Genomic DNA, 12,547 nt, shown 5'->3' with positions numbered 1-12,547 from the left:
GTTCAGAACAATACTACCTGCACAAACCTATGTGTTTGAAGCTAGCCTATACATCTGTGCACTACATGGTGCTGACATGATGCACCTAGAAGGAAGTTCAGGTATAAATGGTCAAACTACAGCTATGGCTTAGCTCATTTCAGTGCAGCCCATTCCACCAGGGACAGCATGAAGACATAACAAGATTTCTGTAACATTTTTATTTTCATAACATCACTACATTCATTGGGCACCTCTCGTCATTCAAAAGTGTTTCCTTGTTCTGTACTTGTACAACACCTAGCACAAGGGTGTTCTTAAGTGCTAAAGTGCTCTGTAATCTCAGCCTAGTGCCTTGAGGAGTCCAGGTGGAAGCTACATTTAGGAGAATTAAGCAAATGCAGACTACAAATCCAGTGAATAATACATCTGCAGTCCACACATTAGTATAAAATTTCATCACATGCATTTGGAGCATATTTCCTAATCCACAGCTTCCAATCTGTATTTGTGACTGCAGACTATTGGTCTGAAGGCTACATGTATCAGCTGTGCATAGAGAAGACCTATTGCAAGGTTGAGTGCAGCCATGATGTGGAGGAAGGGCTGTGCAGACACAGAGCCATTCCCCTTTCCTCTGATGTAGTACAAACACTGTTTGGTGTGGGTGAAACTTCAGGTGCCAAATGAGGCATTAAATCATCCTCAATCAGAAAGCCTTGTAAAACTTGCAGTAATAAGCCAAAAAAGCAAAACCTGACCTGATTAGCATTTCAGGCCAGTCACCATGAGATTCAGGTACACTGCACAAATTGCAAATGGATCCGCTCCTTTTGATTGTGTACCCTCAAATGTTCCCACTGTACTCTATTAATTTGAGTCAAACTCTACTGATTTTGTCAGCCATGAACTAAGCCTACATGAGCAATGCAGAAGGTGCATTAGCGTGACTTCCTCCACATGTAAAGGTCTTCAGTGCACTTAAAGTCCAGCACTTGAGCTGTGGTCCAGAGATACTAAGCCAGCACCCTAGGCAAGAATCTTGGTTGCACGAACATAAAAAAGTAGGCAGATAATTTGTTGGCCGTGTTTTGTCATGCAGAAAGTAGCTAAACACATGCTTGTAGTCATTCCTCCCCCACCCCCCCCCTTCTTTCTCTCTGGAAGAAAATAAAAATACTCTCAAACTGCACTTATCACAGCCACAAGCCTGTGTAGATTCTCTCACCGTCTCTCTCTTTCTCACTCTAAAACACTTTGTATGCATTTGGTCTTTTAAAAGGTTGCTGGAAAGATTTGTCAACAATTCACTGTGGAGACAGAAGTGGGAGGAGAAGCTGGCCATTAGCACTAAAAAGCAACTGCCAGCCGGCAGACACAAGTCAGGTTAAACAACCAGCTTGGACATGACGTTTAAGACATTGTTTGCCTGTCTTTTTTGTTACAAAAAAAAAAAAAAAAAAAAAAAAAAAGAGTCTTGCAGGTCCACAGAGACTCTTGCATTTCTTTGAACTGAAGTGTTCTGGATGTGATTAACTCAGTGACACGTGGTGAAAATGTCTTAATGGAAGGATTTTTGTGGAAGGGTTTTTGTGGAAGTTTGAGAGCATCTTTTCTGATGGTGAATCAGGAAATAAAGAGATTATGCTGCAGCTCTCCTTGATTCTCTGCATGCCTATTACCCAAGCTGGATCTTAACTGTGCAGAGTCACCTGCGGATGCTCCACATGAGCAGATATGCTATTTGTACATCCAGACAGGTCATCTGCATGGTGCTGCACAGTCACATGGGGCACATTGGCTCTGCTGGACATTGGCTTGGGCATGTCTGCACTGACATGGTCTCTTGTCGCATCCTCTACTCTATTACATCCTCCCAGTATGCTCACTACCCTATTTCAAACACATTCAGTGCCAGCTGTCTTACATTTTTTTTGTGAATTGTATTATGCCATCTGTATCTCTATTACTTTGCATTACCAAGAGAAAACAGTTCTTGGCTACGTATGACTATGTTTGTGTGTGTGCATGCAATCTTTTTAGTGCTGCATAGCCTTGATAAATTAAGGTGGAGCTAACTGAATATTAGCCATTTAGCTTGTTGTGCCTGAGGTGGATTTTTATTGAAATGTGATATCTCTATTAAAAGCTTTAAACCCCAAGTCCAAACTGTGCATCTTCAGAATGCTTGAATTTAAAATACAGTTGCAGAAAATGAATATTTCAGATGCATTTGGTAGTTCTAACACTTGGTTATTAATGAAGAAGCACTGATATGCTGCAAACTTGTTCCAACTGCCATATCAATCAAAGGAACTTTCTAATGTTTCAACTTTAGTTAAATGATTAAGTGAAATTATAGATCTTCAGCTATATGCGGGAGGCTGCTTGAATCCAGCATTCAAATTCCTTTTAATGTCCTTGGCAGTAGAGTTTTGTGTATTTAGCAACACTCCTAACAACCAATGTCAGGATGTGAAATGGGAGCTAGATGTACTTCCTGTATCACTATTGTTAGTTAAGTGAGAGCTTACCTGTTTTATTAACAAGCACTGATTTAAAGGTGACAGATTTGGAGATGTGAAGTAATATGAGTTTGCACTCCATGTTCTTCATGGTTCCTTGAGTGAGTAAAAGAAACCTGTTAACCAAAATAGAAAGTGATAGGTAATTATGAACTGATTCTCAACCTCATCTTGTCTCTACCACTGGTGTATTAGCACGTAAACCAAATTTAGGAAATTATTTGTAAAACAAACACACAAACAAAAACAAAGCTGACAATGATTGTATTGTATATTTACCCAGTCATGTCAACAGCATAGGTATTGCAATTAGTATCTGATGTCTGCAGGGAAGTTCCTGTGGCTAAAGCACATCCAAGTCTCTACCTGCTTTTGCAAGAGCCAGGAGGAACAAATATACATGATGCCCATGATAGATTAATGCATAGGCATGTGTCTGGGGCTCCAGCTCTGCTTTGGTGACAACAACATCTCTCTTTTCATTATTGAAAAATGCTTTTTTACCTCCTGGCTATGAGGGAAAGATGGAATTTCAGCGTGCATGTCAAGGATAGAGCAACATCTGCTTGAGTCTGCTGTCAGTGTCCAGCAGAGGGAAGGTCTGTACCTAAAGCTAAAGGGAAATTAAAGGGACTTTTTTCATAAATAAATACAGAAGGTGGTAGAGTTTTTGTTTGTTTGTTTGTTTTTTATGATATTTTCATAAAGTTCATAAAAAGAACACCAACAATCTGAAAACATTTTCATTTTTCAAAGCTTACTCCCATAATAATAGAACTAAACGGAACATTTCAGCAAATTAGTTTTATTTTTGACAACATAAGGTGTGAATAAGCTTAAGTATTTAGCCAGTGAGGAAACTCACCGCTTTGTTACATTGCCAGTAGTCTAGACAGGTGTGAGGGAAGAGGGACAGCATCTGTACTAGCTGCCCCTGACAGCCCTCACCTGTCCACAGCCAGATTTCACTTTAGGTAGGCAAGAGGGCTTCTCATTGCCTTACTTTGGCCATGCATTGTTCAGCTGCTCTGCCCTCTGTTGACCTGGGGTGGGTAAATTTTCCTTTTCTTCTTAGAGTTGTCCATGTAAACCTTTACTGGGTCAGAAAATAGCACTACTTTTATAGCTCTTTTTCAGTGCCTTGCTGGCAGTGACTGACAGCTCATCACCAAAGGAGACTGAATAAGCCATGAACAAACCACAGAGAGCTGTGATCCATCTAGAAGCTCCTGAACACAAGTGTCAGGCTCAAAACTCCTCTGTTGCCTTCTGGGCTGAAAAATGCTCTTTCATCCCTCTCAGAGGTTGTCTGAACCAGGGAACTAAATCCCTATCTGCCTCCTCCTCTTCCCTTGTCTGCTGCAGAGTGCTGTGTCGCGTGCCACAGACACTGTGGTTTTACTGCCTCCTGGAAGTTGTAGAGGACACAGAAATGGACAAAATCAACAGAGGGAAGGGGATTTTGGTACCACGGGTGAGGGATAGTTCATGCAAATAAATCACTTCTCAGTTAATTTATCAGTCCTGCTTGTGAAACAGATCCTTCCACCTACTGCAAGAGTCCAAACTTCTCCAACAGTCTTTAGTACATCCTAATGCGTTTTTCGCTTAATGTATGAGCAAAAGCAATCTTAAGTCTGGCATTGCTTTAGCTTTCCAGTACTTGACTCTGCAGCCTCAGCTGATTATGTTCTTTAGAGGGACTTTCCAGTATGTAATTTTATGGATAAAAAGCAGAGAGAGCACTTGAAGAGAAGCCAGGTTGGCACACTACTACAGAAAGTTTTCTATCTTAGTACGGAAGGGAAGGGAAGGGAAGGGAAGGGAAGGGAAGGGAAGGGAAGGGAAGGGAAGGGAAGGGAAGGGAAGGGAAGGGAAGGGAAGGGAAGGGAAGGGAAGGGAAGGGAAGGGAAGGGAAGGGAAGGGAAGGGAAGGGAAGGGAAGGGAAGGGAAGGGAAGGGAAGGGAAGGGAAGGGAAGGGAAGCACCTGTGTAACCCAGTTTTCATAGTCTATGTCACTGTCACATTAGAAAATACAGAAGTACATTTAAAAATTCTATGGTTATGAAACAGATGGGATGGCTTCTTGTATAATTTCACTCAAAATACACAAAAGCAGCTATGTCAGATGTCACTTAGGGGAACAAAACTAGGGCTTTTCTGCCTCAAAGGTTTAGGCAGCTTTAGCAGCTGGGGCTAAACTTTGGATGTGTAGTAAACTTTGGTGTGTGTAGTTTGTGGTCTAGATCCACAAAAGGACCTGCTGTCAGCTCCAGGTCAAAAGCACCCATTTCCTTGAAGTTTAAGTTCTTGTGCAACTAAATGAGTGGAAATACCATGATACAGAGGGCAATTTGAGAAAGAAAGACACCCAAAACACACTTCTGCCCTGTAATCAGACATGCAGTTATGCATCTCAGTCCCCCTGCAGATCCACACAGGCTCTTGTAGCTACAGAGATGTCCTGCCTTTATCCAAATCCTAATGGTGGCTTGCTGCACAACTCCAAAGATCCTGCTATTCTCTGAGCCACAAGAGCCTCCCTCTTCCCCTGCCTATGCCACTTCAGCATTTGGCCTTTCTCTGGAGGGATGTGGCAAGGAAGGTCTTAATGGGCCCCTGTGGGACATTAGAGGGAAGTCCAGGGGCTGAGGAAAAACGTCAGACACATAATTCATGACCTGCCTCAGGCAGAAGGGGGCAAACAACAGAAACAACAACAGTAACAACAACAAAAGCTCTTCTCTCCAGAGTGGATTAATAGGAGCTCCCACTGGAGCCCATTAAATAAAACAAAACGCTGAAAGCTTAGGAATATTGTGCACTTCATCATTTTCTTAGAATCCCCAGGGAGAGGCTGAGTAAAGTTGCAATGCTACCAAAGTGGAGGGAAGGAGCCTGGGAGAGGGCTGGCTCAGGAGTGGCGAGCACTTCCAGGCAAGAAGGAGTCATATCTCCTCAGTAAGTGGATGACCATCTCCTTTGGTGTACCTGGTGCACCTGCAGATGCTGTTTTTCCTTCTCTAGTCTGTACACAGATATCTTGTGCTTCCCCAAGTTGCTGCAGGACCTCAGTGGATGGTTTGCTTGCTTTGCCATCCTGCCATCTGGCCAGCCTGACACAACTGTCCCTGGCAGAGGCTGAAATTTTGATGTATTGTCTGAATTTAGAAGTCACATTTTCTCCAAGTTTTGTAAGCAGAACTAATGAATCACTACAGTGCAATTTCTTTTGCTATCTCTTCATGGAGTTTGACCTGAATTTTAGAACTGACAAGGATGATGTGTTGACAGGACAGGCTGCAAGGATAATATCTCCCAGTCTGCTCTGCCAATGTATCGTGCTCTTGCCCAATATCTTCTCCAAGTCTTTTTTGTCTACTGCTCTCACTTCACTGTCAACGCAGGGCTTATTCTCTTGGGACTCCCTTTGTATAGTTCTGAGGAAACATCTTCATGCCCTCCTGCTATTTCTGTTCAGGACCTACAGAGAAATTTGACACTACAAACCATCCTGGCTCCTAGCTTGTCCTGAAACTACACTTAAGGTCTCATCAGGCAAGAGGCTGTTTGGCTCAGCAGAGCATGGATCACAATCACTTTACTCACTACACCTTGTTTGAATAAGTAGGGCTTGGGATATCCTACAAGAATAACCATGAATGATTGTAAGCCATTATTCGTTTCTCTAAAACTGCATGTCTAGGCCCTGGGAAGTGTGAAGTTTATAACAGCTAGGACAACTCTCAGCTTCTCCTGTGGTTTCTAGAATGAATCACCTGAAAAAAAGGCTTTAGTGGCCCACCTTTAACTGATTTTAATTTACTGGATGTTTTTTCTGTAGATATTTCTGTATTTCTTTTCCATCCTGCAAAGCTGCAGAAGCCCATATATACAAAAATTCAAGGTTGTTCTTGGCTTGTAAATCATGGGATTTACTGTGTCAGGTAACTGTGGGAGAATCTTTGCATTGAAATCAGATGCATAAAAGTATCACTTCTCACCCAGTGACATCTGTTCACCATGGGGATGACTCAACTTAAAATGGAGGACAAGGATGTAAGACAATTTTCCTGTCCCCACCGGGTCTGTACCAGCCCAGATGTGCTGTTCTGCAGGACACGCTGCCCTCTCCTGCTTGACTTTGAGAGAAGAAATGATTCAAGCGGTGATCATATAATATTGGATCTGTCTGTCTCAACATTTGAATTAATTACTATTAACTAAAACACTGCTTCACAAAACCATTTGCAAAGCCTATCATATGAAAGGTGTAGACTAGTTAAAATACTTACAAGGTACCAGAGCTGTCTGGAAACTTTATATAACTTTTTTTTTTTCCTTTTTTCTTTTTTCTTTTTTTCTTTTTCCCTTGTAGAAATCAAAGCAATTGTTGAGAAAGGTAAGATTGTCAAGCTTGCACACACTGCAGTCCGTGACCATCCCAGAGAGATAAAAACCCTATTATGCATGCAATACAGAATGTATTTATTCCCACATAAATTATCTGTATACATGCTGCAACTGCTTTCCAGGATGCCTCACAGACTGGACTGCTGGATTGTGAAAATAGGTACAGAAATAGAGGAAAAGACTTTGAAAACAGAATGGATTTAACTGTGTAACATGACTAGGTGGCTAACTGTGCCACTTGTTAATCAGGACAGACAGATGCTTTAGGAAAAGCATACATAATATAACAAAATATAAATATGTTTTAGGAAAATCATACATAATTAGTTTTTTGGCAAACAGTTGATTTTCCAGTTGCACTGAAGTGACCAGGATACTCAGTCAGCAGCAAACACATGCGTTTACTATGCACACACAGAGCACTACAGTACACTACCAGGCTGCTGTTGTTTTTATTCACTATTCATTTTTCAAACGAGTTTTCATTTTTCAAAAAGATTTTGAAAACCCTTCAGATTGTTGAAACACATTGCTCCAGTAGTTTTAGAAAAGGTTAATTTACCTTGTTTGAGATTACATCTTTATTTAAAAATTAAGTGAATATATAATTGAAAGATCAATAGCAAGACAGAATATTTAATAATGATCAAAACTAAGGGGTTTTATTGAGCTGAGACCAAAGAACTGAAAATAAAAGTAGTTTTGGGGGTTGTTTTTTTGATTGGTTGCTGGTTGTTTGGGGGTGGGGGAGTGGAGGAGAGCCCTTGACAGTTTGACTTTTCACATCAATTTGGTGTAGTAGCATCTCTTGAAATCTCAAAATACTCCTAGGACAAGAAATCTACTTTCCATATGCCTGTAGCCAGAATGTGAATGACTCTGGACCAGTCTCCTGAGGAATGATGACTATAGTTGGCAGCTCCACCCCAACAGTATAGTATAAATAATTCCCATTCAGCCAAGACACTGGTAGGCAGCTTAACCTCATTGACATCTGCCTACTACTAGGTTCACTTTGTGTGTGTGCAGTTTTTCATACAAGCACACTGAAAAAAAAAAAAGAAAAAAAAAAAAATCTGTCTACCAAAACAAAACAATCCAGTGCACGTGTAGTTAAGCATACAGGACAAAAAAAAAAAAAAAAAAAAAAAAAAGTAATTCTTTGAAAGAGATGCAATCAGAAAATTGTACAGTAAATTTGAAGGTTGGGGGGAGGACTGTACTGTATTCTAGGCACCTAACTTTCTGATAATTAATCTAAACCACATGTTGAGGCTTTCTCTCTTGATAATGGAGAGAGACAAGTGACTCCAGATGGAAGTTAGGAGCACTTCTTTCAGGCATTTTTCTGAGAATAGCCCATTTGGAAGTGCCAGTCTCCTCCCTGTTGGAAAATGAGACACCTCACCATGGCACTGTTTAGAATATTCTCCTCTGCTGGGCATCTACATAGTAGAAAATGCATAAAGGCCTACTTTTTTTAATTGCAGATACAGCTACAAAACAACAGCAATCCAGCATAGTGCTAGTGATTCATGGGAGGACTCGGTGCCTTCTGCACATCTGGATGATGAAGAACTGTTCTGGGACACAAAAAGTTCATTTTCATGCATCACTAAGGGCATTCATTCACTAGCAAACTGCAACCAATTTGAAATAATGAGTTAGAGGTCATGGACTTTCTGTTTTACTGTTATTCCTTCATTCCTTCCTTCCTTCCTTCCTTCCTTCCTTCCTTCCTTCCTTCCTTATTTCTTTCCTTCCTGGAAAGCTGCTTTTATTTCTGTACAAATAGCCTCTGTGGCCTTCACAAGCAGGTAGGGAGAAAATGGCTGTTCTTCCCATGTTTGCAAGGATGGGCTAAATTAAGCAAATTCTCTCTTTATTTTTAACTTTCCATCTGCAAAACAGCAGACGGATCAAAGACAGTTTATGGCCGTGCTGGACAGTTCTCCATGGCAATTGCTGCTCAGAGGCCTGAATTGCTATGAAAAGGACAACCTTTGATCTCTTCAGCCCTTCCCACATATAACAGCTTCTGCTCTGTTTGAAGCAAAGAACCAGGCTCCCAGTCCTGGATTAACTAAAGATTTTTGGAGAAAAATCTCTATAAAGGAGTTGAAGGGCCTGGCAGGGGATAAGCAGAATTATGAAATATGAGAATGGGTTAAACAGAGGATGAAGTTACTAAAAAACACCTCCAAAATATGTAATCAGTGACCTGGATTCAAACTGTTTGTGTGCTCTCTCTTGCAGTCCTTCTGCTTCTGTTGTTATTATTTTTGGCCTGGGAGAAATAGCTTTCTGAGTCCATTTCACCTTGATGGATTATGATGCCTTTTTAAATGTCAATTGATAATAATTGTGCCATTAAAAAAAAAAAACAAAAAAAAAAAAACTAATAAATGCTATCAGTTTAAACCTACAGTGTCCCTTTTATTAATATTTCTAATTTATGTGCTTGTTGAGAAATCTCTGGAGACAACAGGGCTAATAAATCTGAGATTAAAAGGACTGCAGAAGGCAGGCTGTGTGGGCTTTCTGCTAGATCATTACCAGCTGTTGAGCTTTGAGAAGATCGCAGCAGCTGTCACGGGGGAGTCTGTCAGAGTCCAGTAAGGCATAAAGGATAGAAGACAACCTACAAGGACACAAGGCTTCAGAGGCGACATGGGCAATTGGCAGATGCACTGTAGCCAGCAACTGCTGGTGCACCTATTCACCTGGACCTCTGACTGCCTGAGCTCCTAGACTTGCTCTGTATAGCTGGCTGAACACAAGCCCTGAGAGATGAAGTGTTGTGAGCTGTGGCCTCTGTGCAATGCATAAACACCAGACAGCTCCAGCTCTGTGTCACGTACAGAAGTGGGAGCTAAAGGAGAGGCTTTGGAGTTCCAGGTGGAACATTGCCCTGTTACTGCCTTTGTGCAGAAAAGAGATCAGTGGGGCAGGAACAGGCACCATTCCTGTCCAGCAGCATAAATACACTTTGTTTTTCTCTTCAAGGCAGGCAATATTGGACCAAAAGCTCCCAAACATTGATAGTTGATTTTGAGTAAGCATATACAGGACTCTTCACTTTCTGAAAGCACACCATATCTTAAAAACCTCATAGGCTTTGTAGACCTCTAGATGTGCTTGTCATGGGCAGGAGGAGCTGAGAAAATCAACACGGTATGATTTTCTTCAGACAGCTGCCTTCTGGTGTGAGGAGTTGCCTTCAGAGCTCAGCAGCCCCAGGGGAAGATGTGTTTCCTGCATTCAGGATTATATAGACTAAATTAGACAGGTAGCACAATAATTGTAACAAACGAGAATCATCTGCATTTCCAGGTCAAGCATAAATGCAAAAATATCCCCAAACTATGCTACAAAAGCTATTATATTAGAACTTGGCAGAAAAATAACTTCTTCGTTCTTTGGTAATTTAAAAATAAATCATTTCTTGTTTTGAACATAAATAATTTGTTACATTTCAGCAACTCAATCATTTGAAAAAGGGGTCAGCTGAACTATTTTAATTTGCAAAATGTTCATTTGCATTTCAAGCTTCTATTTTTTGCCACTCATCTTTATTTTACTATCACACAAAGAAAAGAAAATCCAAAACAGCAGTCATTCCAAAGAAAGAAAATATTTAGTTTTTTAGTTAACGAAATAGTATATATCACTTTTTTCCAATTCAGTATTAAAAAAATATGAAAATGTTAAAGTCTTTCAGTATTACTTAAACATTTTGATATCAAATCTGCATTTTTTTCTGAAGAAACCTTTGTATGCAAAACATGGGATTTATGCATCATTACACTGATGCTTTCTAATCCCCTTTCAAGAGTTGTCAGTTATTCATTCTATTTCCTACCATAGAGCTTGTTATGTTTTTCTATATAGAAGAATAAAAATATATTTCTCAGATGGCGTTGCCTTCAGTTTTAATAAAAAGAACAATACAATAAGGCAGAATAAAAATAAAACCTTCAGAAGGAGGCTTTCAAGTTATAAATTTGTGTGTGTGCATCTCATTTAAACTCAAATGCACACAGACAAGCAACTTGCCCCTGTGAGCAGTGAAGAGGTTTAAAGTCACAAAGTAAGACAGAATAGTTTTACAAACATGCAATGTATGATTTTGTGACATGGGACTACAGAGTTGTCTCAGCAGGTGCCTACCCAGAGAGAGTCAGCAGTGGAGACAGGCAGCATATATTCTGTGACTATGGAGATACTCTGGTTTCACTTGTTATGTGTTGTCAGTCTGATCGTTGAATAAAGATATTTCACTGAGATGAAAACTTGGAGTGTGCCTGTCTCCACTCTCTTTTCTTTAGAGTATTTTTTAATGGAGAGACACTTGTATTTCTTTGGAAGCTGGTGTGAGCATTCAGAGATACATCACTGCCAGAAGGCTACGTCCCATCTTTTCAAAATGGTGTGTTTTTAACTGGGCAAAAAAACTATAGAACTGAGGAGGGATAAGAGGTGTATTTTTTTGCACAGAGAGTCTCTAGGCTGATTTACCCAGCCAGGGACCTCCAAATATATGAGTCCTTTCAGAAGGAGTGTTTGGAACTATCAGACTTTCCCCAAAATACTACACTTCCTCCTCCTGCAGCAAGAAATGAGACTCTTGAATGCAAAGGGGCTTTAATAACAAACCAAAGACAAAACTTTTAATGTCAAAGAAAAGTGTGTCTTTCTTGGGCTTCACTTGGCAAATGAAGCAGACAACTCCAAGGCTGTATCTACATACAGCTTTTGGAAAAAATGGACAGAAGAAGTGGCTTAAAAAAACAGAGGATCCCAGTCCCTGAAGCCAGTTGCCATGTGCCTGAAATCTTCCCGATAAAAGGTAGCACAGTAACATGCAGAGAGTCCAGACACTGTCATATATGCTTAACTAACACACTGGAGGCCGGGTCAAGGACGTTTGACTCATGACATCTGGGAACTGAGTAAGATTTTAAGCCGTTATTCTATGGGGAGCTGGTAAAAGCAAGAAGAGTGTCCCTTTTTTAGTGCCTAAGGCAAGCTTAGTAGGGAAAATAAAGTGTTTGTAAAAGTAAGTACCAAGTTTCTCGTTGTGTTTTTTCATAGTATTCCATGAAACTCAAACTGGTTTTCGAATCAGGAATCATGAATAAAAGAGGAAGCCCTTTTATTAAATAGGCGGTTTCCATCCAAGGTGTACATTCACATCTTTTTTCCCTTCCCTCTCCATACAGATATCATGTTCACCTCCTCCCAGCCCATAAACTACCCACTCTCTCATTCAGACTAAGCAAAAAATTGGAAGAAATCCTTTTTGTGTGTGTGTGTCCAGCCAGAATTACAGCCACTGACAGCACCTAAAAGCGAGAGAGGATGTCAATGCTGCCCTTGGCCAGAGCAGCACCCATCTGTGCATATTGACTGAATAGGCAAGGTGTCCTCTCCACAAGGCCACAAGGCCTCTTGTGCCCATGCAGCAGCTGCCACCTCATCAGGTAACAAGGAGGGCGTGAGGTTTTCCTTTGCACAAACAGCCCCAGCAAGCCACCAGACAGAGGGATGAAAAGGGAACAAAGAGAAGCACTTCCCGCTCTCTACCCCTTACATTTCATCAGAGTAAAGGACACTCACCTGTCCAATCT

At 40.8% G+C, this 12,547-nt stretch overlaps 1 long non-coding RNA gene across 5 annotated transcripts in view; it reads right to left on the bottom strand.

Moving 5' to 3' along the window:
- The window catches only part of LOC106015667 (uncharacterized), a 159,395-nt gene that overhangs the window by 81,706 nt on the left and 65,142 nt on the right, over positions 1–12,547 (bottom strand). For 2 of the 5 annotated variants that reach the window (XR_003494973.3, XR_011809433.1), the window contains exon 3: positions 2,514–2,620. The exons of the other annotated variants lie outside the window; for them this stretch is intronic. This is a non-coding gene — a long non-coding RNA (uncharacterized lncRNA). The remainder of the gene's footprint in view (positions 1–2,513; positions 2,621–12,547) is intronic. 5 annotated transcript variants of the gene reach the window in all.

This window comes from Anas platyrhynchos, chromosome 1, assembly GCF_047663525.1.
Source record: "Anas platyrhynchos isolate ZD024472 breed Pekin duck chromosome 1, IASCAAS_PekinDuck_T2T, whole genome shotgun sequence".
NCBI classification, from domain to species: domain Eukaryota; kingdom Metazoa; phylum Chordata; class Aves; order Anseriformes; family Anatidae; genus Anas; species Anas platyrhynchos.
Note: the sequence above shows the minus strand (reverse complement) of the source record. Positions and strands in the feature narration are given on the sequence as shown.